Genomic DNA, 24570 nt, shown 5'->3' on the forward strand with positions numbered 1-24570 from the left:
AAACAATACATGTGATTCAGTGATACCTCACCTATTCAGATTTGCTCTTAATAACTGTGGGATAAGGCTTTTAAAATATTTTCATGTGTTCTTTAGCAATTTTACATGTATATGAATTATTTTAATCATATTCACCCCGCATTACTTTCTTTCTTGCCACTCTGGAACTTTTCTTCTTCCTAACACACCCTCCTCTATTTTCATGTCGTTTTTTGTGACCCACTGAGTTGTTAGGATTGCTTACATTAGCAAACATATGGCTTCCTTGCCAGAATATGAAAAACTTATTGGTGGCCACACCACAGAAAAAAGTGGTTCTCTTCATACAGTCAGTTAACTGCTAATGTAATCTTGAGTAGTGGATGGGCCTCATGAGCCCCTCCCCATTCACAATTGAATGTTGACAAACCCTATCTTGCACAGGTGTTGTGCAAGTAGTCACCACTACTATGAGTTATCAGGTACAGTGGCAATGCCAGGCACAGAAAAGAATGCTGCACAGCACTCCTTCCCATCCTCCAAATCTTACACCCCTTTCATGCCTTCTCTGCAGTGTGCACTGAGAATTGAAAGGGGTGTTGTATAGGTCCAAGTGCTGTGGAATATATCTAATGCTTTGACTACAGGTAAGAACAATACAGGAAGCAAATTGTCATTGGAGTCTCTAAAATTCTTTAATATCTTTTATTTAATTAGTATTTTATATTCCCTGATTATATCATCCCTTTATTTATCTCTGTGCATGTATATACATGCCTATCTATGCATCTGTGCATGGATGCATGTATATATAATGCATGCTATCTCTATATTATCTTATGCATTTTTTATATTTCTTTATATCAAGACCTTGTTTTAGCTGACTATTAAATAAGCTTATATTTAGTGTAGATGTATCTGTATGCTGTTTTAAAGGCTTCATTTTTTTCCTTTAAAAATTATGATTTTGATACAATAGTTCACTGTGTGTGTGTGTGTGTGTGTGTGTGTGTGTGTGTGTGTTTTATATGTCAGTTATAAAGCTCAATAAGATGAATGCCCATGTTACCTCGACAAGATCTGGAATATGCATCTGCTTATAAGTATTTCTCTGTCTTTATTCCTTCCTTCTTCCATATCAGATAACTGTCATTCTGAATTTGTATTTAATATTTTGTTTCTTATTTATGTTTATCTTCCTAAACATTTATTTTTGATACAGTTAAGCATTATAAATAGCACTATATTACTGATTTCTTTTTTTTTCATTAAATACAATAGTTAGAAAAATCCTTGCATGTTTTGGGGATAGTAGTTCTTAAGTTTTTCAACTATACAATTTTCATTTATGAATATGCCACAATTTATTTATCCATTTTTTAATTAATAGGTTTACAGGTTAGTCTAAATTATTTTTTCTACTTACATGAACTTGGGTGGTGATAATAGTACTGGATAAGTCCATAAATAGGTCCATACTTATTGTAACCCAAATCTTAAAACATCTTATTAATTAAAAAGAAACCCAAGAGCCAGGTATTGTGGTGAATTATGAAAGATGAGAGAAACAGAACAAGCCACAGTTAACCTCACCTCGCCAACTTCTCAGCCAATCCTGTTTCCTTAAACTGGAAGCCTCTGGATTCTCATCTGAATGGATCTCAGCTGAACCGCTGCTAAAAGCCTAAAAGCTTAAGAGCCTCTAGTTTCTGGTCCTCACGCCTTATATACTTTTCTGCCTCCTGCCATAACTTCCTGAAATTAAAGGCATGTGTCTTTCCCAAGCAAGACATGAGATCTCAAGTGCTGGGATTAAAGGTGTGTGTCACCATGCTTGGCTGTTTCCAGTGTGGCCTTGAACTCACAGAGATCCAGAGGGATCTCTGTCTCTGGAATGCTAGGATTAAAGGAATGTGCTACCACTGCCTAACCTCTATGTTTAATATAGTAGCTGTTCTGTTCTCTGACCCCCAGATAAGTTTATCGGTGTGTACAGTATATCAACCACAATTTATCACCCTGCACAAAACTCAAGTTTGAGTATATCAAAGACCTCAACATAAAAACAGATACACTGAATCTAAGAGAAGAGAAAGTGGGGGAATTGCCTTGAACTCATGGGCATAGGAAAAGACTTTCTGAACAGAACAGCAATAGTACAGGTACTAAGATCAACAATGAATGAATGGGACCTTATGAAACTGAAAAGCTTCTGTAAAGAATACCATCAACAGGACAAAACAGAATGGGAAAAGATTTTTACCAACTCCATATCCTAAAGAGGTCTACTATCCAAAAATATATAAAGAATTCAAGCAACTGGAAATCAACAAAACCAAATAATCCAATTAAAAATGGGGTAGAGATCTAAACAGGGAATTCTTAATAGAGGAATCTCAAATGGTTGAGAAACACTTAAAGAAGTGTTCAACATCCTTAGCCATCAGGAAAATGCACATTAAAATTACTTTGAGATTCCATCTTACATTTGTCAGAATGTCTAAGATTAATAACACAAGTGACAGCTCATGCTGGCAAGGATGTGGAGCTAGAGGAACACTCTTCCCTTGCTGGTGGGAGTGAAAATTTTATCTACATTTTATGGTTGGCAAGTTGTTCCTAGTTTAAAAGTCTAATGTTAGTTAGGAAATGTATTCTTTAATATTTTCTTCTAAGTATTTATAAAAGTGCTGATATTCACATTTTTGTTATTAATCATTCTAGAACAGATTTCTATTATCCAATTCCAAGTCTTCATATAAGAAGTATCTATATAGTATCATTTATTGAATAGTTTCTCCTTTATGTGAAACTTGTGATACATATCTCTATGGTATAATAACCACATTCACATTTTGGACTTTCACTATTTTATTGTTTCACAGTCACTTGACATTATTTTATTTTTATGTGTGTGTATATATGAATGCATGTGTACATATGTTTTTGAGGTTTATGTGAAGTGTATGCACAAATGTACATGCAGGTTTATAAACACAGCTGTAAAAGAAGTACACCAGATGTTCTCTCTCTCTCTCTCTCTCTGACTTATCCCTCTGAAGCAGGGCCTTTCCCTGAATGCAGATCTCTAACTTTTTGTCTAAGCTAGCACGCAACAAATACCAATTACAGTTTGACATGGTGCTGGGATCCCCTCTCTGCTCCTCATGCTTTTGCAGCAAGTGGTCTAAACCACTGAGCCATTTCTTCAGCTCTACTTCATGTATTTTAATAAACAATGTCAAGTGCTTTCCATCTTATTCTCTTTTCAAATATGTTTTGTCACTAGTCTTTTGTTCATAAACATATATGTGTACCAAAGCATACGTTAGGATCAATTTGTCAAATGACATAAATATTATTAATGAATGTATACTTTAGTTCTCATAGAATTTAAAGCTCTGGGATATTTTTCTACATACATAAATAGTACATATTAGAATAGTATTTAGATCTTCTTTCATGACTTCACAAAGATTGTATTATGTCTATAAACAGAAAACAAAGTAATTGCAAATGCCCTACAGATGATGCATATGTTAGTATTAGCCCGGAAGTCGTATATATAATATAATGGAATAAGATATTAAAATACATGGAGAGAAAACAAAGTCAAGAATAGAATGGGTACTTCCAAAAAGAACAGAGACTGAAGCAGCAAGTATGGAAGCTACAAGTATTTGTACCAGGTCCTCTGCATATATGTTATGGCTCTTAGCTTGGGGTTTTTGTGGGACTCCTAACAGTGGGAGCTGGTGTGTCTCTGACTGTTTTAACTGTTCCTGGGACTCCTTTCCTCTTATTGGATTGCCTTGTCCAGCCTCCAGGTAAGGGCCTTGGCCTTGTCTTATTGTATCTTGTTTTGTTGTTTTTGGTTGTTGTCTCTTGGAGGCCTGCTCTTTTCTGAAGGGGAGTAGATCTGGGAGAGAGGTCAGGTTGGAGAGAAGCTGGGAGGAATGGAGAGAGGGGAAACTGTAGTTGGAATGTATTATATAGAAGAATCCGTTTTCAAAAAAATTAAAAGAACTGGAATATTTTAAAAAGTCAAATGTAAAATTTAAGAATTTTTTTTTTGCTTTTTAGAACTTTATTTCAATGTAACTATATGCATAAGAAATACACTCATATTGGTTAATAGAATGCAATTATGTTTAACTTATCCTACACAATCTTGACCAGAAACTTGGTACATGGTTTAAATTTTCAAAAAAAGAAAAACATAACTGCAATCTGGTTTATTTCTATCTATTACAAATGTATAAAAGATCCTCCATCAACGCTGGTGATAGCAGCAGAACCTTGGGAAATATACCTTTGGTTTGCCTCAGAAAAGGAACACATATGGCACTGTAAAGTTTATAAAACATTGTGTTAATGTTACAATACCAGTTTTAAGAGTTCAGTGACTAATGGGGAGCCTATGGAATACATGCAGAACTGTGAAAGCAATCTCACTTAGCCAGCTGTACACGTAGACTCTAAATCTACATTCAGATCATTTCTGAACTAAGACTATCATCTCAGTTTATCTGTTGAGGTCAACCAGGAAACCCTAGAAAATACCTTGATTTTTACAAAAAACAAAATAGGGGGAGGGGTTTCTTCAGCATTTCAGCATTCCACGAGTAACAGTATCCTAACAGGCAAAGTGTTCTCTCACTGTCAACATAGAATGAACTGCTGCTGGAGGTCAACTTGGGCTTTAATTTGCATTAGCACTTACATGCATAGTAGTCCAAGTTGTTGACCTCATGACTTTAAAAAGTAACTCTAAAAAAGGAAAATGGCCCTTCTTGGAAGACTAAAGAAAAACATCCAGCCACAGTTGTAAAAAGTCTCATCAAAACAATATACCCTTTTATGAATTATGCCTCAATTTTAAAAAAAAAGTAGCCCCAAATAAGAAGCAGCTCTGAAAAAGAAAATATAACTTAAGATATTTGAAAAAAAAAACAAGGTGAATACAGGTTCAAAAAATAATTAAGATACATTTTCCTAAGGCTACCTAGAATTAGGCTTTAAAGAATTCTACCATTTCAAGTTTACCACTAGTTACTAGATACCTATTTACAAACAAGATGTTCACTTTTTTTGTTCCTTTATCAAGAGAAAAATCTACCTTCAGACTCTGTGGGTGGTGATGGGGAGGGACTAGAAAACAAGATTCAAACAATCCCATGCAAATATCACATTTTTCAAATGGAAGAACTCCAAACTGCACTAGAAGTTCCAATCACTAAGACACTTTCCATTGAAATGATTTAAGTACAAATACATGGCACCAAGGTTTAGGCCTAATATAGGCCTGACAACCAAGTCCTTGTTTTCTGGAAGAAAGGCCTCAAAAGTCCCACTCAATTCCACATAACAATACTTCAAAGATCAATTAGGTTTTCATTTCCTTAATATTTTTGTTTTTGACTTCTAATCTTAAAGACTAGTTTAAAACTTAGCTCATTTCCCAGAAGGCATTGCTTCCCTTTGCTCTATGAAAGAGTCCACCAAGACCTCTTCCTCAAAACCATCTAGCCCCCAGCCTCCAGCCTGTGCTTGTGATGCATCTTTCTCAACATCCTGAAAAGGTAATGTAGGTAAAATATGCCCATAAACATTAAAACTAGTTGTTAGAAAGATGTAACTAGCTTTATAATTTAAGTTTTAAAACATAAATACTTGCAGCTTGATCTGCACTGACAATGATTGTCGGAGCCTAGAATTCAACATTTACAAATTCTCATTCACACACACAAAACACACTATTATCACACAACTTGTGTCTTGAGAGAATCTTCTGCTTTTTAAATCTTTGGCCTCCCAGTCAATCCCAAGTTCAACCAACTTTAACTAAAACTTCACTCAGAATTTCACCAAGCTTTTCACCCACACATTAATGCTTGTCGTATCTTTCATCAACTGTCAAAATCTGAAGCCTGCTCAGAGATCGCCAGGTAAAAGAAAATAAATGAAATACACAGAGGTTATTTCAAAACAGAACATGACCATCATCAAAAAAAAAAAAAAAAAAAAAAAGTCACGATTCCTGATTGGAATCATCCTTTGTTTACTACCAGTAAGAAAAATCCCACGTTGGACTATTTCACACTCCGGCATTGGCCAAAGAACACAAGAGCTGGTTCTGGAGCATGCAGTTTCTCACACAGGTGTCCCCAGAGGAACACCAGGGACAAAGTCACGTGAGGCCTCTCCCGTACAGAGGCTGTCTCACAGGGGCAGCGAGGACACCCACTAGTTTGTGGAGATCCCTGAGAAAGTATGATTCTTAAAATCTGGACTGTACATAATTCACATCAGCCCTGTTCAGGTACTCACTGGAAGAAAGATGCAGCTGTTTGCCAGAACTCAGCACACCACTCTAGATCAGCCATGTGGCCATGATGGTTTACTCACAAGTGATATTCTCTAGTTTAAAGGATAATTATGTTGGGCTACAGATTTGCTATTTCCAAGGATGACTTGGAGTTCATCACTCATCACTTGATTTGAGTAACCATCCCAACATCAACCATCTATTGAAAAAAGAAACTCTTCAAAGAATGACTTCTCACTCTGTAAGAAATAAGCTAGAAACAGCAAAGTAAAAAAACTCTAATGGCTGATACTGAGATTAAATTGTGTTCAATATGGGATCTAGTGGCTTACTGCAAAAACCAGACCCGGAGAGCTGTAGAATTACACATATGCTCACCATCAAAATAACTTACATGAAACTGCTTCTGGCATAGATCAAGAGGTTAAGATTAAAAAAATAAAAACAATGGATTGAACCTGCATGTTCCATTGCTCATAAACTCGCACACACTATTGTTCTGCAAAAAAGACAACTGCAGCAAAGAAAAATGGTCCTTTTGCAAACAAGCCTAAAAGTAATCCCCAAAAAGAAAAAAAATAACATGCATATATGTATAAAGTGTTACTATTAAACACAATGCTATCTCTAGGGGGGGAATTAACTGCATAGGTTAAAAAAGAAAAACAAAAAACCATGTGCAACATCTTAAGCCACTAAAGCACCAAAATAAAAAAAAAATTAAAAACCCAACAAAAATCACTTTTCATGATGATTAACATAGAAGCACAAAATATCGACCATAAGTCAGGAAGCAATTACCTGGACAGTTACAATGTCCACTGTTGAAAGAATTTTTCTTCAATTTAAATGTCTTTTCTAATCTCTAAAGAAACCTTAAAGTGCTAACTTTTCTTATATAAAGCAGGCAAATTCTTCAAATAATTTGCTACGCCAATTTTTATCAGCCTAAACAAGGAACTAAAAATAGCAAGTGAAGTGAAAAGGGCAGAACACCCGACCGGTTCCACACAGGTAGACACCCCGGAGAACGTCACCTACCATCCCGCCTTTCTTCACTGCACTGCACAAGCTAACAGATTAAGTATCTGTTTTCTTACATTAACTCCCTAGGATTTGCTAAGGTTTTTGCAAGTCACTAGGTAACACATACAGTCCTAAGGAAATAATGTCCCTTAAAAATCAGCACACTTGGGCTGGAGAGATGGCTCAGAGGTTAAGAGCACTGGCTGTTCTTCCAAAGGTCCTGAGTTCAATTCCCAGCAACCACATGGTGGCTCACAATCATCCGTAATCAGATGTGGTGCCCTCTTCTGGCCTGCAGTCATACATGCTGTATACATAATAAATAAATAAGTAAATCTTTAAAAAAAAAAATCAGCACACTAATTAAAGCGAGCTTGTGTGTGTCTACTGCCTTAAACTAAAAGTGAGGCATTGCTTACAAACTGTGACGAGCCGCCCTCCACCAGCCGGCTCACTACTCCTGCCCCTCGGCTGGCTGCTTTTTCAAGGAAGTATACATTAACCAGATGGCGATTGAGGTGCTTGCTGTAATCCTTTTCCTTTCTGAAAGACCAATCACAGAAAATACAAACAAACTCTCCCTTGGTTATTTTAACTGCCAATCCCTTCTTTCGTCTTTTTGAACTTGCTTCTTGTGGCACTGGCCGAGCCCCATGCAGCCCAGAATCATCACTTCCCTCGGACATATTATCACTCAGGTCACTTCCATCATGGCTGTGGATGCCTTCGTCTTCATCAATGTCCGGTGACTCGTTTTCAGCCAAAGTGATAGGAGGCGAGGCCGTTACGGTTGGTGATGGGACCGGAGGCAATGGTGATGCCGGCTCCAGTGTTGAGGCTTTCACAGGGACACTGTCTGGGTTCTGCTCAGTGTCCACTTCCATTTCACAAAGCCCAGCTGAACCAGTCTGACACTTAGCATGTAACGTTTCACCACCTGACCCATTTGAGTTTTGTTCCGAGGATAAGACACTGGTAGATTCCTTGGGAGCAGCAAGCATAGCTAGACTCTTGCCAGGTTCCTCTGTTCCCACTTTCTTGAGAGGGGCCATTTTATTTCCTTCCCCATCAGAGCCAATTTCTTGGTCCTTGGGTGTCTTGTCTCTTCTTGAGTTTCCCTTTGGAAGATCCTGTGCACGCCTGCTTCCCTTCAGAAGCTGGCTATCTCTAACAGGCACTAAGCCAACTTCAATAAGGACTTGCTCCTGCCGCACCACCTCACTCCGCATGCCCGACTTCTCCTTGGTACTCTCTTTTCGAGGAGAAGACCTTTTGGTGACTGGTTTCACTTGAAGAGGTGGCTCCATGACAGCAGGAGGCTCCTTCTGAACAGATCCCATGTGAGGAGGCCCTGTCTGAGCAACCTCCACCCAAGCATGGTCCAAAGGACAAAGCAGCTTCTTCTGACAATGTCCCAGCTGAGACTCCATGGGAGGAGGCGGCCCCATCTGATCAGGCTCCATGGGAGAGGCTGTTCCATCTGAGTAAGCTCCATGGGAAGAGACTGCTCCATCTTTGGAGGCTCCGTGGGAGGAGGCGGCTCCCTCTGAGCAGGCTCCAGGGGAGGAGGCAGCTCCCTCTGAGCAGGCTCCAGGGGAGAAGGCAGCTCCATCGGAGCAGCAGGCCCAGTCTGAGCAATATCCATGGGAGAAGGAAGCCCAGACTGAGTAGAGCCTGTAGGGGTGACGACCACCTGAGTGAGCGCAGGACCAGAAGAGACCACCTCCTGAGCCAGCTCCATGGAAGAAGGCTCTGCCAGAGCTGTCTCCTTCTACGTCTCCCCAGCAGGTCTGCTGCCTTTCTTACTTGATTTACCTTTTTGAGATTTCTTCTTTGCACCTTTTTTAATGGAAGTATTTTGCTTTTTATTGTCCCCCTTAGTCTCCTCCATCTTGCTGTCATCCTTTGGCACCTCGGTACTATTTTTGGATTTGCTTTCCATCTTTTCTTTCTTTTTTGTCACTGGTTCCTCGTTCACAGGCTCATCTGACAGATGGGCTTCAGAATCCACCTATCTTTTGTTCTTCTTGGCTTTATTGACTTTATTATTTCCTGTATGTACATCTATGTGTTTCGTCTCTGCTGCCTTAGTCTCCGTTGCGGATTTCTGAGTTCTGGTAGTTACCTGGACCACTGAGGCATTGCCACAAGACTTCTTCTCTTTTGAAACATCCTTTTTCTCTAGATATTAGGATAGCTACACCAGCTTGTTTCTTAGGTCCATTTGCTTGGAAAGCCTTTTCCCAGCCCTTTACTCAGAGGTAGTGTCTGTCTTTGAAGTTAAGGTGTGTTACTTGTATGCAGCAGATGGATGGGTTTTGTTTTCTTATCCATTCTGTTAGCCTGTGTCTTTTTATAGGTGAGTTGAGACCATTGATATTGATGGATATTAATGACCAGTGATTGTTAATTCCTGTTATTTTTTGTGGTTGTGTTGTGTTGTCCTTCTGTGGTGTATGTTGGTGTGGCATTATCCATTGCTTGATTTTTCATGGATGTGTTTAGCTTCTTTGGGTTGAATTTTCCCTTCTAGTGCTTTCTGTAGGGCTGGGTTTGTGGACCGGTATTGATTAAATCTGGTTTTATCCTGGAATATTTTGTTTACTCCGCCTATGGTGATTGAGAGTTTTGCTGGGTATAATAGTCTGGTTTGGCATCTGTGGTCTCTTAGTGTCTGCATGAGATTTGTCAATGACCTTCTAGCTTTCATAGTCTCTATTGAGTAATCTGGTGTTATTCTGATGGGTTTGCCTTTATATGTTACTTGGTCTTTTTTCTTTGTGGCTCTTAATATTTTTTCTTTGTTCTCTGTGTTTAGTGTTTTGATTATTATGTGGCAAGGGGACTTTTTTTTTTTTTTTTTTTTTTTTTTTTTGGATCCAGCCTATTCGGTGTTCTGTAAGCTTCTTGTATCTTCATAGGTATTTCTTTCTTTAGGTTAGGAAAGTTTTCTTCTATGATTTTGTTGAATATATTTTCTGTGCCTTTGAGTTGGTATTCTTCTCCTTCTTCTCTCCCTATTATTCGTAGGTTTAGTCTTTTCATGAGTCCCAAATTTCCTGGACGTTTTGTGTTATGACTTTTTTGTCTTTAGTGTTTTCTTTGACTGAAGAATCTATTTTCTCTATCGTGTCTTCAGTGTCAGAGATTCTCTGTTCCATCTCTTGCAATCAGTTGGTTATGCTTGTTTCTGTAGTTCCTGTTCGTTTAGTCAGGATTTCTATTTCCAGCATTCCCTCAGCATGTGTTTTCTTTATTGTCTCAAATTCATTTTTCAGATCTTGGAATGTTTCTTTCATCTGTTTAATTGCTTTTTCTTGGGTTTCTTTGATTTCTTCCCATTTTTTTGTTCGTTTTTTCTTCCATTTCTTTAAGGGAATTTTTTAAATTCCTCTTTAATGGAGTTTTTCATTTCCTCTTTAAGGGAAGTTTTTATTTCCTCTTTAAGGGAGTTTTTCATTTCCTCTTTAAGGAAAGTTTTTATTTCCTCTTTACGGTAGTTTTTCATTTCCTCTTTAAGGAAAGTTTTTATTTCCTCTTTGAGGGAATGTTTTATTTCTTCTTTAAGGGCCTCTATCATCTTCTTTAAGTCATTTTTAGGGTTGATTTCTTCTGTTTCTTCTGTCATGGTATGTTTAGGTCTTGCAGGTGTAGAATCACTAGGTTCTGATGTTGCCATATAGGTCTTTATGTTGTTGCCTGTATTTTTGCACTGGCGTCTACTCATCTCTTCCTCTGTGCGGTGCAGGTGGTGTCTGTGTCTGAGAGTGCCTCTCTTGTTCTAATTTTTAGTCTTGGTTTAGTCGGGGTTCTTGGTTAAATTGGTGCTATTGGGCTGTTTCTTCAGGGACAGCTGATTTCAGTCGGTGAATTATATACTTATGATTCTGGTGATCTGGTTTGGTGGCTGGGTAGCGCCTTCTTCTGTGTTCCCAGGTCACGTTTTGTTCATTTGTCAACTCCTCAGCTGATCTTGTTTCTTCAGACTTCAAACTGTGGGCATCTGAATCCTCTCCCAGATGGGTTTCAGCTGAGCAGGGTAGTCTCACCAACACCTCCAAGTTGTTGGGTTTCATAGGATCAGCAGTTGGGACCTGGGTTGTCCCCAGACGGAGTGCCCAGATTCGTTCTGGTTCCGACCCACGGAGATAGCTTCTTCCTCAGGTGTTGGGGTTAGGGGCATCCCTGTTCCAAGCTGCGTCTGCTTGTCTCCGTCCCTGGGCCTGTCTACCTCTGCGGTCTGCTGCCACAGGCCTACCTGTGTCTGCTTGTCTCCACCCAAAATTTAAGAATTTTAATGGCAGAAAACATACAGCAGAAAATAAAATTAGTACACTTGAAGCCAGGTCAAAACAACACGGCTGGATTTGTAGTGTAGCTGTAGAATACTCGCCTAACTTATTTGAAGCTCTGGTACAGTAGTCATTTGATGTATAAACAAATTTGTAAGAGAGAGAGAGACAGACAGACAGACAGACAGACAGACAGAGAGAATGAAGTATAGAACATAAAAACTAGAGTATAATGACTTTAGAGGATATTTTTGCATTTTTGCAATATGATTGAACATGATTTTGGTAGATGATAATGTTGCTTCTCAGTGACAAAAGGTGAGATGTGCCTCACCATGAGATATCCTGGTATCCTGGCTAACTGCAGAGCTTCAGACTTGCCAATGTCTGTAACTAATTGTATATGTCAATTCCTTCTTATAAGTCAGTATATGTCTTTCACTTTTTCTAGTCTTCTGGTTTTTTGAAGTACCTTAAAAATAAACAACAATTGTGTTTAAAAAGTACTTGTATCACGTATCTGGAAGTAGGGTATTGCCATATAAAAATGTGACATTGCCTTGGGAATATGTGGTTAATGGAGAGATTGGAATGGTCTTAAAGAGTTTATCGGTTAAAGGATTATAGGCCTCGATGGGGGTACCAATGCGGGTTCAAGAAAAGGGAGGAAACTGTAACTGAAAACTGGAGGAAAGTAGAGATTTAAAATTGAGTCACAAGGTCTATCAAAACTATCATTCATGGCTATGTGAACAAGCAGAAAAACTTTCTTATGAATGGATGATTCAGGGTGAGTATTTCCAGGTAAGATGATAAGATCCACATTTATAGTTTTTGCTAAGTGTCATAGGCATGTTTAGAAAAATGCAAGCTGAAGAATGAATTATTAAGTTTTCACACAAAAAATTTTAAGACCTAAAACTAATGTTTGTTTGGTTTGGAAATAAAACTTTGTTGCTCTTAGTTTTATGAACAGAATTTTATCAAAATAAGAAAAGGCTGGGTCTGAAGAGATGGCTCAATGGTTGAGTGAGTGCTTGCTGCTTTTCCAGAGGCCAAAGGGTTTCCGGTACCTGTGCTGGTCAGCTAAGCACCGCTTGGGGCTCCAAAGGATCTGATGTCTGTAGTGGGTAGCCATTTCCTTAATAATTTCACCAACAGATGTCATCTTCTGGATTCCATGGATACACACACACACACACACACACACACACACACACACACACACACACAGCATACACTCACACACATACACATAAATAAATAAATATTTTTAAAAGGCTCCCATTAGTTAGGGTTCTACAGGGAAACACTACTAACAAAGTGCCTGTGTGCAGAGAAGAGTAAATAATGGATCGTAAAAGAAAGAGACAGTCAAATTGAAACAATCTTAGGCATTCGACCAAATACCAGGCTCAAGGTGCAGTCAGGAACAGAAGTATGAGCTGTGAAACACTTATGAATATCTCATGAAGAGTTAAGGAAGCACTTACCGTCTGAAACAGGTCCTGATACTTACAGGTATCAATGGAAAATATTCTGTCATGTATCTGTATCCTTTCTCTTGAGTTTAGAATCCCATCTTCCTAGTCAATATCTTATTTCCTAAGATAGTTTTCCTCCTGTCCTCATATTTATCAGTATAATGGATTGTTGTTCTGCTTTCTGTGGGAGAACAGAAGCAGAAGCTATGGGGGAATTACAAAACCAAATTCAAATAAGACTAGTTAATGTTTTGTCTTATGTTTTAATAAGCTTACTAAGTCTGCTATTTCCAAGCCCACCCATAGTAAATTAGGCTTTGAACATTGACAAAACATTTAAATATTCCAGTTTATGACTCATTTGTCTCATCACAACCCTGTGAACCTAAACTTTTTTCTTTTAATAAAAAGAGAGAAATCTACCAATTTAAATAAAATAACATTTGAAAAAGAAATATGTAAAATAAGAATTTATTGAGTTATTTACAATTCCTGACTATAATTACATTTTAAGGAAGAGTTCTTCTAAATATTTTTTTGTTTTTCAGATAGAGAGAGAGAGATGAGGATGAGCAAATGCTGTAGCACTCCCATGGAAGTCAGAAAACACCTGTACATGGATGCCAAGAATCCAACTCAGTTCCTTGGCTCGTACAGCAAACTCTCTACTGACTGAGCCATCTCACTGATCCTCTTTCAAGAAAATATATTTTTAATTATTATTTGAAAATTTCATACATGTATACAATGTATTTTGATCATATTCATCCTATTAACCTATGCCCATTGCCCTCAAGATTACTTTCATAAAACATGTCCCTCTCAAGGTCATGTCCTTTAAAAACAGCAACAACAAAACAAAACAAAACCCCAAAGAACTCAAATACAATTAGTGCTGCATGTAACTGCATGGGTATGAGGCCATCATCGGAACATGAGAAAATGATCAGTGTCCACACTCCTAAAGAAAAGTGACACTCCTTCAGTGACCATCAACTTCCAGTAGCTCCTGAGCTCAGTGCTTAGCACCACCTCCCCCATCAATAACTGAATTTTGACTGGCTTGATCACTGAAGAAAATCACCCTTCCTCAAGCAAACGTTAACAGCCAAGAACTCTTTGGCTAGGGGTGAGGGCTTATGAGGTCCTTCCTCATCCAAGATGGGACCCATCTTGTGTTGGTATTGTTTAGGCAAACATGACCACACAACTACTGAGTTTGTGAGTGTAATGGCCACGCCATGTGCAGAAGACAGTTCATAGTAGTTGTCCTCAGCTTATAGCTTTTATATACTTCACACCTCTTCTTCTGTTGTTTTCTTTGAGCCTTGGGTTTAGTAGAGATGTTCTATTTAGGCCTGAATACTCATTTGTACTCACTGATTTGCAGTACTTTAGCAAATTGTGGTCTAACTGTTTTTTCCACTTCCCACTGTGGTGGTATTGTGTTCCCCAAAATATTGTGCACCTTAATAAACTTATCTGGGGTCAGAGACAGAACAGCCACAATATTAAACATAAAGGTTAGGCAGTGGTAGCACACGCCTTTAATCCTAGCATTCCAGAGGCAGAAATCCATCTGTTCAAGGATACAGCCAAGCATGGTGACTCACGCCTTTAATACCAGAAAGCAAGCCTTTAATCCCAGGGAGTGATGGTAGAAGGCAGAAATATATACAAGGCATGAGGACCAAGAACTAGAAGCATTTGGCTGGTTAAGCATTTGGCCTGGTTAAGCATTTTGGCTGGTTAAGCTTTTAGGTTTTGATCAGCACAATTCAGCTGAGATTCATTCTGGATGAGGACTCAGAGGTTTCCAGTCTGAGGAAACAGGACCAGCTGAGGAACTGGCGAGGTAAGGTGGCTGTGGCTTGTTCTGTCTCTCTGATCTTCCAGCATTTACCCCAATAGCTAGCTCAGGTTTGATTTTATTAACAAGACTCTTTAAGATTCCTGCTACATCCCACTGCAAAAAAAAAAAGGAAGATAAATAAACACCTTCTGTGATTGAAGTTTAGAGAAGTACAGATCTATTTGTATAAAAATAAATATTAGGAAGTAGTTTGACAACATGCCCCTTCAGCAAAACAGTAATAATAGGTTCCCTCTTAAGGCCTATGATGCTCATCAGCTATGGGCTTTCTAACAAGATTGAATCCCTTCCTATGAAGCAGGCCTCAAATGCAATAAAACAGTTGCTTACCATAATCATGACAGTCATCAATATTGCACCTTGCCTGACAGATAGGAAATTGTAATGTGCAAGTTTAAATGCTTATTAGGACTGCTGATAAACTTTATTCTCCCAAAATCCTTCATAACACCTCATAGCACTATGGAAGCTAAACAACAGGGAAGAATTTTTCCATGATTTTGAGTTGATCTCTATATGTCCTGAAATGAAAGTGTGTGATTTCACCAGAAGCAAGACTTGCCATGAAGTTATGATGGGTAAACCAAGACAATGGCAATAACCTGTGCTGTTTTGGTAACCTCTGGGACAGTCCTGGGTAATAACCTGTAGAGGAATATTCTGTGCCTAGAACTGAGAGTTGTTTTTTTAATGTTAAGCTGTATTTCTGCTAAGAAGCTGAGTTATGAAAGAATATCCTTTACAGAGAGTTAATACTTAAATAAATAATAGACATCTTACTAGTTTAGTGCAAATGAATTTTCACTGTCATAGCCATAATGAGAATTATGGCTCATTTGCTTAGTGTAAAAGTTGACACATAACTAGATATATCTTATGGCCCTCCATTCACACTTATTCTTCTTTCTGTATATGTTTCTTTATGTCTTTAGCGCTCATAGTAGATTAGTCATGTATTACATAGACACTCAGAACACAAAAGTGAATGACACATGGTCTCTTGCTCTGAGAAGATTGTTACATAAAAGGAGAGACTAATAATAACTAAACAGACTTTAATGTGGTCTACTATGTAACTACAATGATAATGAGTGCATATTATGCCATGTGAATCCACAGGAAGACTGTTTAATATAGTTACAGGAGATGAGTAATTTTTTTCTTGGATGAGATAATATCTAGGCTTAATCATAAAGTAGAAACTATATAAGAACAGACGTGAGTATGTAAGCATTCCAATTCACAAACCAAGGCAAATGCTGAAATAGTAAATTATATATTATGTGAAAAATAGCAATGAGTTTACTCTTGCTAGGACAGAAAGTGAACATTTCTGAGTGATGGGAGAATTATTTTGAATAACAGTTTGTGATTCACTTGTGCAATACATACTATAGCATATAGTCTGCATAGGTGAGAACTCTGTGAAGTATCACAGTACAATGTAATGGAACTTATATTTTAGGAATATAGTTCTGTCCCCACTGTGGACAATAAATCAAAGGACAAAAATTGAGAAGCAGGGGAAATAATTTAAAAGAGTTTTGGAATAATGCAGGAGGTGCATGATGATAGTCTAGGCTACAGGCAATAAAATGGACAGGAACCGACAAATTCAGACTATACCTTGTTAGCTTTAAGATGATTACCAATGAATTAAATGTACACAGAGACTCTCAAGAAGGAAGGAGCCATGGGTTGGTAATTAGTGATTCCAACACTGCGGAAGCTAAGTGAATTTGTAATCCCAACTCTAAGGCAGCTGAATCAGGAATTCAGGGCCAACTTGAATGAAAAACTCTACCAAAAACAAAAACAAACAATCCTACAAAATAAAAAATCAAAGCAAGACAAAAATTAAAATAAAGGACTTCTAAGATTTTTCTTAGCATGGAAAAGTAAGAAAATATGAACACTATTATCTACCAATCAGATACTCAGGAAGGACATACAAGAAGGGAAATGTATTTTTTTGTGTGACATTAAAGAGATCATGGATTCACTTTCTAATAAATACTCATGAAGTGAACATATGTCCAGTATAGAATGAGAATAAGTAACTCATGTAGAAATTCTAGATTTCATCAGTATCTAATAGTTAAACAATGAAAAAAACATAAGAGAAACCTTGGGAATTGTGGATTAAGTGGAACGGTGAGGGAAGGAAAGAATCCTAGGCAACACCAATGTTAATTGACTAGGCAGGTTCAGGAAAAATGTGCAAGGAAGACAAAGACAAAATAAAAGGGAAGAAGAGAGATTAGTAGAATGAACACAAGTGCTTAAGCACATCAGTGAGAATGAAAGCTAACAACACAGTTTTTACTCTCTTCTTGCTTGGGAGGATTCCTTGAGGATTTATATTCCCTTCGCTGAGCTTTGGGGACTGGGGCAGTAACTAGTGGATCTGCTTATAACCATGAAAAAGCTACAATGTAACTAGGGGCTTAACTTTATAAATCTTTAGTATGTAGAATCACATCATGAATTTGTCCCATTAAAAATATTTGTATATTTTTACAGTTTTTTTTTTCCCATTTTTTAAGACAGGGTTTCTCTGAGTAGCAACGGCTGTCCTGGAACTCGATTTGAAGATCAGGCTGGCCTCGAACCTCAGAGAACCACCTGCCTCTGTCTCCCAAGTGCTGGGATTAAAGGCAAGTGCCACCATGCCCAGCATTAATTTTTTTGTCCTTTGAGAATTTCATGCATGTATATAATACATTTTTTGAAATCCATCCTGATTTTTCCTTCCTTTTCATCCCCCATCTTCCCGCTTTACAAACTAAAACTTAATGTGCTCTTTAACAAAAAACACCCTAATGAGAGTGCTTAGTGCCACCTGCATATACATGTCTATAAGACCATCTACTGGAGCATGGCTAACCTCATAGTGTCAATATCCCTGAAGAAAAAATGACTTTTCTTGGCTAATGGTGGAGTTCATAATCCTCCAATACATGTTGGGGTTTTGTTTGAGACTTGGGATGAGGACATATGATTTTTAGAGACACAAAATACTATTAGAACCCAGGTAAGGAAATAATTAGAGTTCACTGAGATGGAATTTTGAAAGAATAGTATATATAGTGAAAAGATATGAATTGGAAACTGAGAGATTGCTAAAGTTTGCCAGACAAAAATGAAGTGTTGTAGGTAAAAAAAATTAGAGGAAAATAGACTGAGGATGAAGAAAACAAGGCTAGGATTAAATCCACCATACTTGGCAAAACAAATAAAAACTTATGTTTTTTTTTTCTTTTTTTGTTTAAAAAAAAAACTTTTATTGATTCTTTGTGGATTTCTTTTTTTATTTTTATTTTTTTTTATTTTACAACACCATTCAGTTCCACATAATAGCCACAGATTCCCCTGTTCTCCCCTCTCGCCCCCTTCCCCCTCCCCCCAGCCCACCCCCCATTTCCACCTCCTCCAGATCAAGGTCTCCCCCGAGGACCGGGATCTGGTATTGTCATAAAAACCAACATGTGGACCTATGGAATCGAATTGAAGACCCTGACATTAACCCACACACCTATGGACATATCATTTTTGACAAAGAAGCCAAAAGTGTGCAATGGAAAAAAAGAAAGCATCTTCAACAAATGGTGCTGGCATAACTGGATATCAACGTGTAGAAGGCTGCAAATAGATCCATATCTGTCACCGTGCACAAAACTTAAGTCCAAGTGGATCAAAGACCTCAACATAAATCCAGCTACTCTGAACCTGCTAGAAGAGAAAGTAGGAAGTAGTCTTGAACGCATTGGCATAGGAGATCACTTCCTAAATATAACACCAGTAGTGCAGACACTGAGACAAACAATCAATCAATGGGACCTCTTGAAACTGAGAAGCTTTTGTAGAGCAAAGGATACAGTCAACAAGGCAAAGCGACAAGCCTACAGAATGGGAAAAGATCTTCACCAACCGCACATGTGACAGAGGACTGATATCCAGAATATATAAGGAACTCAAGAAATTAGACATCAAAACGACCAACAGTCCAATTTAGAAATGGGCTTTAGAACTAAATAGAGAATTCTCAACAGAGGAAACTCAAATGGCTGAAAGACATTTAAGGAATTGCTCAACATCCCTAATCATCAGGGAAATGCAAATCAAAACAACTCTGAGATACCACCTTATGCCTGTCAGAGTGGCTAAGATAAAAAACACTGAAGACACTTTATGCTGGAGAGGATGTGGAACTAGGGGAACTCTCCTCCACTGCTGGTGGGAATGCAAGCTTGTACAACCACTTTGGAAATCAATATGGTGCTTTCTTAGAAAATTGGGAATCAATCTCCCCCAAGATCCAGCTATACCACTCCTGGGCATATACCCAAGAAATGCTCAATCATACCACAAGAGCACTTGCTCAGCTATGTTCATATCAGCATTGTTTGTAATAGCCAAAACCTGGAAACAACCTAGATGCCCTTCAACTGAAGAATGGATAAATAAATTGTGGCACATATACACAATGGAATACTACTCAGCAGAGAAAAACAATGACATCATGCGGTTTGCAGGCAAATCTAGAAAAAATCATCCTGAGTGAGGTAACAGACTCAGAAAGACAAATATGGTATGTACTCACTCATAGGAAGATGCTAGATGTGGAACAAGGATGACTGGACTGCTACTCACATCACCAGTGAGGCTACCTGGAAAATGGGACCCCAAAAAAGACAAGGAGAAATGGATGAGATCTACATGAACAGCCTGGTCATGAGTGGGAGCAATGAAGGGCGACGGTCGAGGGAAAGAGAGTGGGAGATCCTAGCTGGATCAAGAAAAGAGAGGGAGAACAAGGAATAGGAGACCATGGTAAATGAAGACCACATGAGAAGGGGAGGAAGCAGAGAGCTAGGAAGGCCCACGGAGATCCACAAAGATACCCCCACAAAAGACTGCTGGCAATGGTCGAGAGACGGCAGGAACTGACCTACTCTGGTGATGGGATGGCCAAACACCCTGATAGTTGTGCCATAAACCCCATCCAAGGACTAAGGAATCTGGATGCAGACATCCACGGCTGGGCCCCTGGTGGAGCACTGGGAGTCTAATTAGTGAGAAAGAGGAGGGTTTATATGAACAAGAACTGTTGAAGCCAAGGTTGGATAACGCACAGGGACAAATAACCAAATGAATGGAAGCACATGAACTATGAACCAAAGGCTGAGAGGCCCCCAACTGGATCAGGCCCTCTGAATGGGTGTGACAGTCATTTGCCTTGATCTGTTTGGGAGGCAGCTGTGTGGTGGTGCCGGGTCCTGGGCTCGTTGCATGAGTTGGCTGTTTGAATCCTGGGACTTATGCAAGGACGCTTGGCTCGGTCTGGGAGGAGGGGACTGGACCTGCCTCGAAAAACTTATGTTTTAAGGGAGGAAATGACATTATCAGATTTGTATTTCAGAAACATTATTTTAGCCATCGATTGGAGAATTCATTGAATAATTTGAGACTACACACAGACAGACCTACTTAGAATCATTTACAATAATTGGAGTGAGAAATGATCATACCTCGAGTCATGAGAAAGAGAATATAATTAGGAAAGAGCAGACATAAACCTTTGAGGAAGAATTTAAAGACTGAGACATCTTTTACATATATATATATATACATATACATATATTATATATATATATGTATATATATATTACAGTTACCTTCAGTAAGAGATTTCTTGCTTGTTTGATTACTTGTTTGGAAGATAATGTGTTTATAAAGACATGAAATGGCTGAATGAAAAATAGATGTGCAGTTTTACATGTAGAACTTGTTTTCATATATCCTGAGCCTGAACTTTTTGTTCTTGTTTCATCCGACTTTTTGTACATCTAATTAATGATCACACTACACTACAGCCCTGCTTCAAATTCTTCAGTGATTATCCCTTGTTTAGTATTAATGACTAATAGTAGTTTCTAAAATGCTCCACAATTTGGATCTACATTTTAAACACTATATTTTATCAATCGCAATTCCCTCTCTGTTTTTATTACAGTCTATGGAAGGCTAAAAAGCCATATATTTTTACCATTGAATATATTTGTATATTTTGAATTCTATATGAAACATGCTTCCTTGACTCTTAAGTTAACTCATATATCATTTAAAATTCATCATAAAAATCACACCTTCTCTAAACTGTCTGAACACTTTTTCTAAGTACTTCCTTCTCCAAGTATAATGAGGTAAGGGCCTTAGTTCATTTAGATATTTTATTACTGAGCTAGAACTGAAATCTTCTTCCATGAGGACTAGCTTTCACAGTACTAGCATAATCCCAACTACATTATAACTATGTGTCCTTATACCAATAGATAAGTGTAGTACTCACCACTCATCGAGTAAGGAAACTTCTCTTTGCAAGAGATAGAGATCATTACAGAAAACCACAATGAACCAAAATGCAGAATTGTGGAGCCTGGTCCCAACTGATACATCTACAAAACACTTCCACACCTAATGCTCAGGATCATTGTGAAAGAGGAGATGAAAGACTATAAAGAGCCAGAGGACCACGGCATTTGCTTTGAGATTGTGTCTTCTAATAATGTCATAAGCTACACTCAAAGTTTCACAAGAATGAGTGCCTAAACATGAGCTGAACAAGGACAACAACAATAAGCATGCAAGAGTGGATGGGGGAAATTTCACAAGGCTTCAACTCTATACAAATAACTACAGAAAACTAAGGAGTGCTGAGAGCAGGAGAAATAGTCTTCCCCAGGGAATAATTCCCCAACTGGTTGTCCACTACCAAGTGGTTAGCTCTGAACCATGCACATAAGTAACATCATAATATAGACTGAGCAGGTTGTGCTTACATATTTAGCAATATGTGTGTGTACAAACACATATCATTTATTGTGTGTATGTGGGTATATATAAATGTTTATACACACACATATGCAACAATTAATGAAAAAGAGGCCATGATTTTGAATGAGGGGTATATGGGAAGATTTAAAGAGAGGAAAGGGAAGGGGAAATGATGTAATTATATTATGATGTCAAAAATATAATAATTTCAAGATAATCTATAGGGTAGGGGCAGGTGAGACAACATCTAAAAATGATTGGTTATTCCCATAGTATGTACCACTATTGTGCCAGCAGTACAATCTTGCAGACAGGGTAAAACTGATGATTACTTTTGTCCTCTGGTAGTGTTCACAGTACATCCTGCATTATGAACACTTGTCACTAAGGGTTAACCTTAGAGTTAGTCACCTGCTCGATTTCTCTGTGTCAGATGATGCAAGTCATTTGTGTCTTCAGCAATAGGGCCTTGCAGAGACTGACAACACACACAAGACCTGCATATGTTCAAACCAGACAAAATCCTAGCACTGAGGAGGGAGAACAGACACAAATTCCCACCAGCAATAAGCTGTTTGCAATTGATACCCTCTGTGAAATGGAGTATCAGTTTTCTTCAATGGAGTGTCACTAGGTATAGCAAGAACACTCAAAGGCATGCCCCTTGCCTAGGAGTAGTTGAACAAAGCAAAACTGATTCCACGCTTTTTATGTATACATGGTTTTTGTTTTGTTTTCCTTGTTTTTGTATTTTTGTTAATCTGTTTTGGTATTCATTTTTTTGCTGTTTTCCTGCTTTTCTGAGGGGGGGGGTCATGAAGTAGGGTGGGAAGTGATGTGGGATGTGGGATGTGGGGAGGCTCTGGGAGAAGTTGAGGGGAAGTATATGATCAAAATACATTTTCCTTACATTATTTAAAATTTTAAACTGTATTTAACTTAGTATAGACATTGTTGGTATTTGAAAGCTTCTAACATTTCTATTTTCTTACTTTGTCACTTAAAAAAATCTATACAGAGCTTTAAAACATATTTAAAGCACATATGATTCGCATCCCTCTTTTTGTGAAAAGGACAACTTATATATGAAGTAATAAACCTTCCTCGAGGTCATTTCAGTGAAAAGTAGAATGCTACAGAAGAGAAATATATTTCCCAAAGTTTGGTTTCTTGACATTTCAATATAACATGCTATCCTATACTCTTTTTCACAGTCTTGACCCTATTATTGTTCATTTTATACTTTGAGATATTATAAAATGTATTTCTAATGATCCATATTTTAATGTGTGTTTATTATTCTTTTAAAAATCTTTCTTCCTACATATATACACAAATGTTAGTATATAAATACAACCTTCTGAGATCATTTAGTGTTGCTCTTATGTACATGATTTTTTTAGGAGTCCCTATCTGGCATTGAACAAAAAGTTATGAGGCTCATCCCTGAGTAATACTGGTTCTCCCTTTCTCAGCAATAATTAATTGACTGTAGCTCTCCATTTAGGCTTGAGACCTTCTGAGATTTACCCCACCCATGTTAACATGACAACTGGTAATGTTGTACAGGTATTCTTTGGGCAACCATATTATTGAGGTTTCATGGGTTTAGGTTGCCTACCATAAATAGGAGACACTCTCTCACAGCAGATATTCTGGTCTTTCTTTTCTTAGAATCTTTCTTTGCCATCTGTTGGAATGTCTTCTGAGTCTAAACTGTGTTGTTTATGTTATAGATGTGGCAATGGGCATTCGACAGTGCCTTTTGACAATTTGTGGATTTCTCTATTGGCCTCTGTTTGCTGCAAAAAGATGCTGCACTGATGAGGTGGGACCTACACACATTTGTTGGTATAAGGATGAAGATTTAGAATGTCATTAGAAATTATACTGGTTCAGGGAAGTGCTGAAAATAGGTTCTTCTTTAGGGTCCATGGACTTACCAGTCACAAGTAGTTGGCTAGTTTTACAATACCAGACATGACTATCCTCCAACTGAATGAGTATGGTTTAAGTCCTATTAAAAGACTGTTGGTTACCACCAAGATTTATTATCCACTATTGGGAATATTTTATTATGCTGGCTATTATTGAGGTTCATAGGTTTCCCATTAGTAAGACTGTAGATTGTTTTCTCCTTGGCAGTTTGCACAGCAACTTCTGATACTATGAGAGTTAGTCTTCAGGGAAGAGGGGCTTCCATGTAGATTCTAGCTTGATTCCTCTAAGTCCTATGTCCAAAGTATACATTGCCTTCGGCAAATAGGGCATTGCTTTCAAGTTCTGTGAGGCAACCAAATACAATGGTAATAGCTAGTACCGTTATGGGAGTCTCTTAGAATCCCCTGACCAACAACCTGAAGGCAGGTTTCCCATGCCTGCCACTAAAGGTTTTGTTAGATAGTCTCCTAGAAAAAGCATCACCATTCTAAGTTCTGCAACTTCATTTAAACTATTTATGCATGCACACACAGTTACATATTATATGTCTTTAATTAAACTTCAAATACTGTTTCCCTCTGGCTTTCCCAAACATCTTTAGTTTTATTTTCCTTTCTCCTTCTTTCTCCATCTGTGTTGTCTTCTCCTTCCACATTTCAAATAAAGCCAACCCCCATCTTTTTTCATTTTCCATTTCATAACACTTGTGTCCATCTATCACCTTATCTAAAGCCCTTTCTCTCACCCACACTCATACTTTTTTGCTTAACTGGTTTCTGCAGCTACTCCAGATTATATACACATATCTAA

The 24570-nt window shown here is 38.1% G+C and overlaps 1 pseudogene; it reads right to left on the bottom strand.

Moving 5' to 3' along the window:
- The window catches only part of LOC119086612, a 73850-nt pseudogene extending 64347 nt beyond the window's left edge, over positions 1-9503 (bottom strand).
- Positions 9504-24570: the final 15067 nt, after the last annotated feature.

Source organism: Peromyscus leucopus, chromosome X (genome assembly GCF_004664715.2).
Source record: "Peromyscus leucopus breed LL Stock chromosome X, UCI_PerLeu_2.1, whole genome shotgun sequence".
Taxonomy (NCBI): domain Eukaryota; kingdom Metazoa; phylum Chordata; class Mammalia; order Rodentia; family Cricetidae; genus Peromyscus; species Peromyscus leucopus.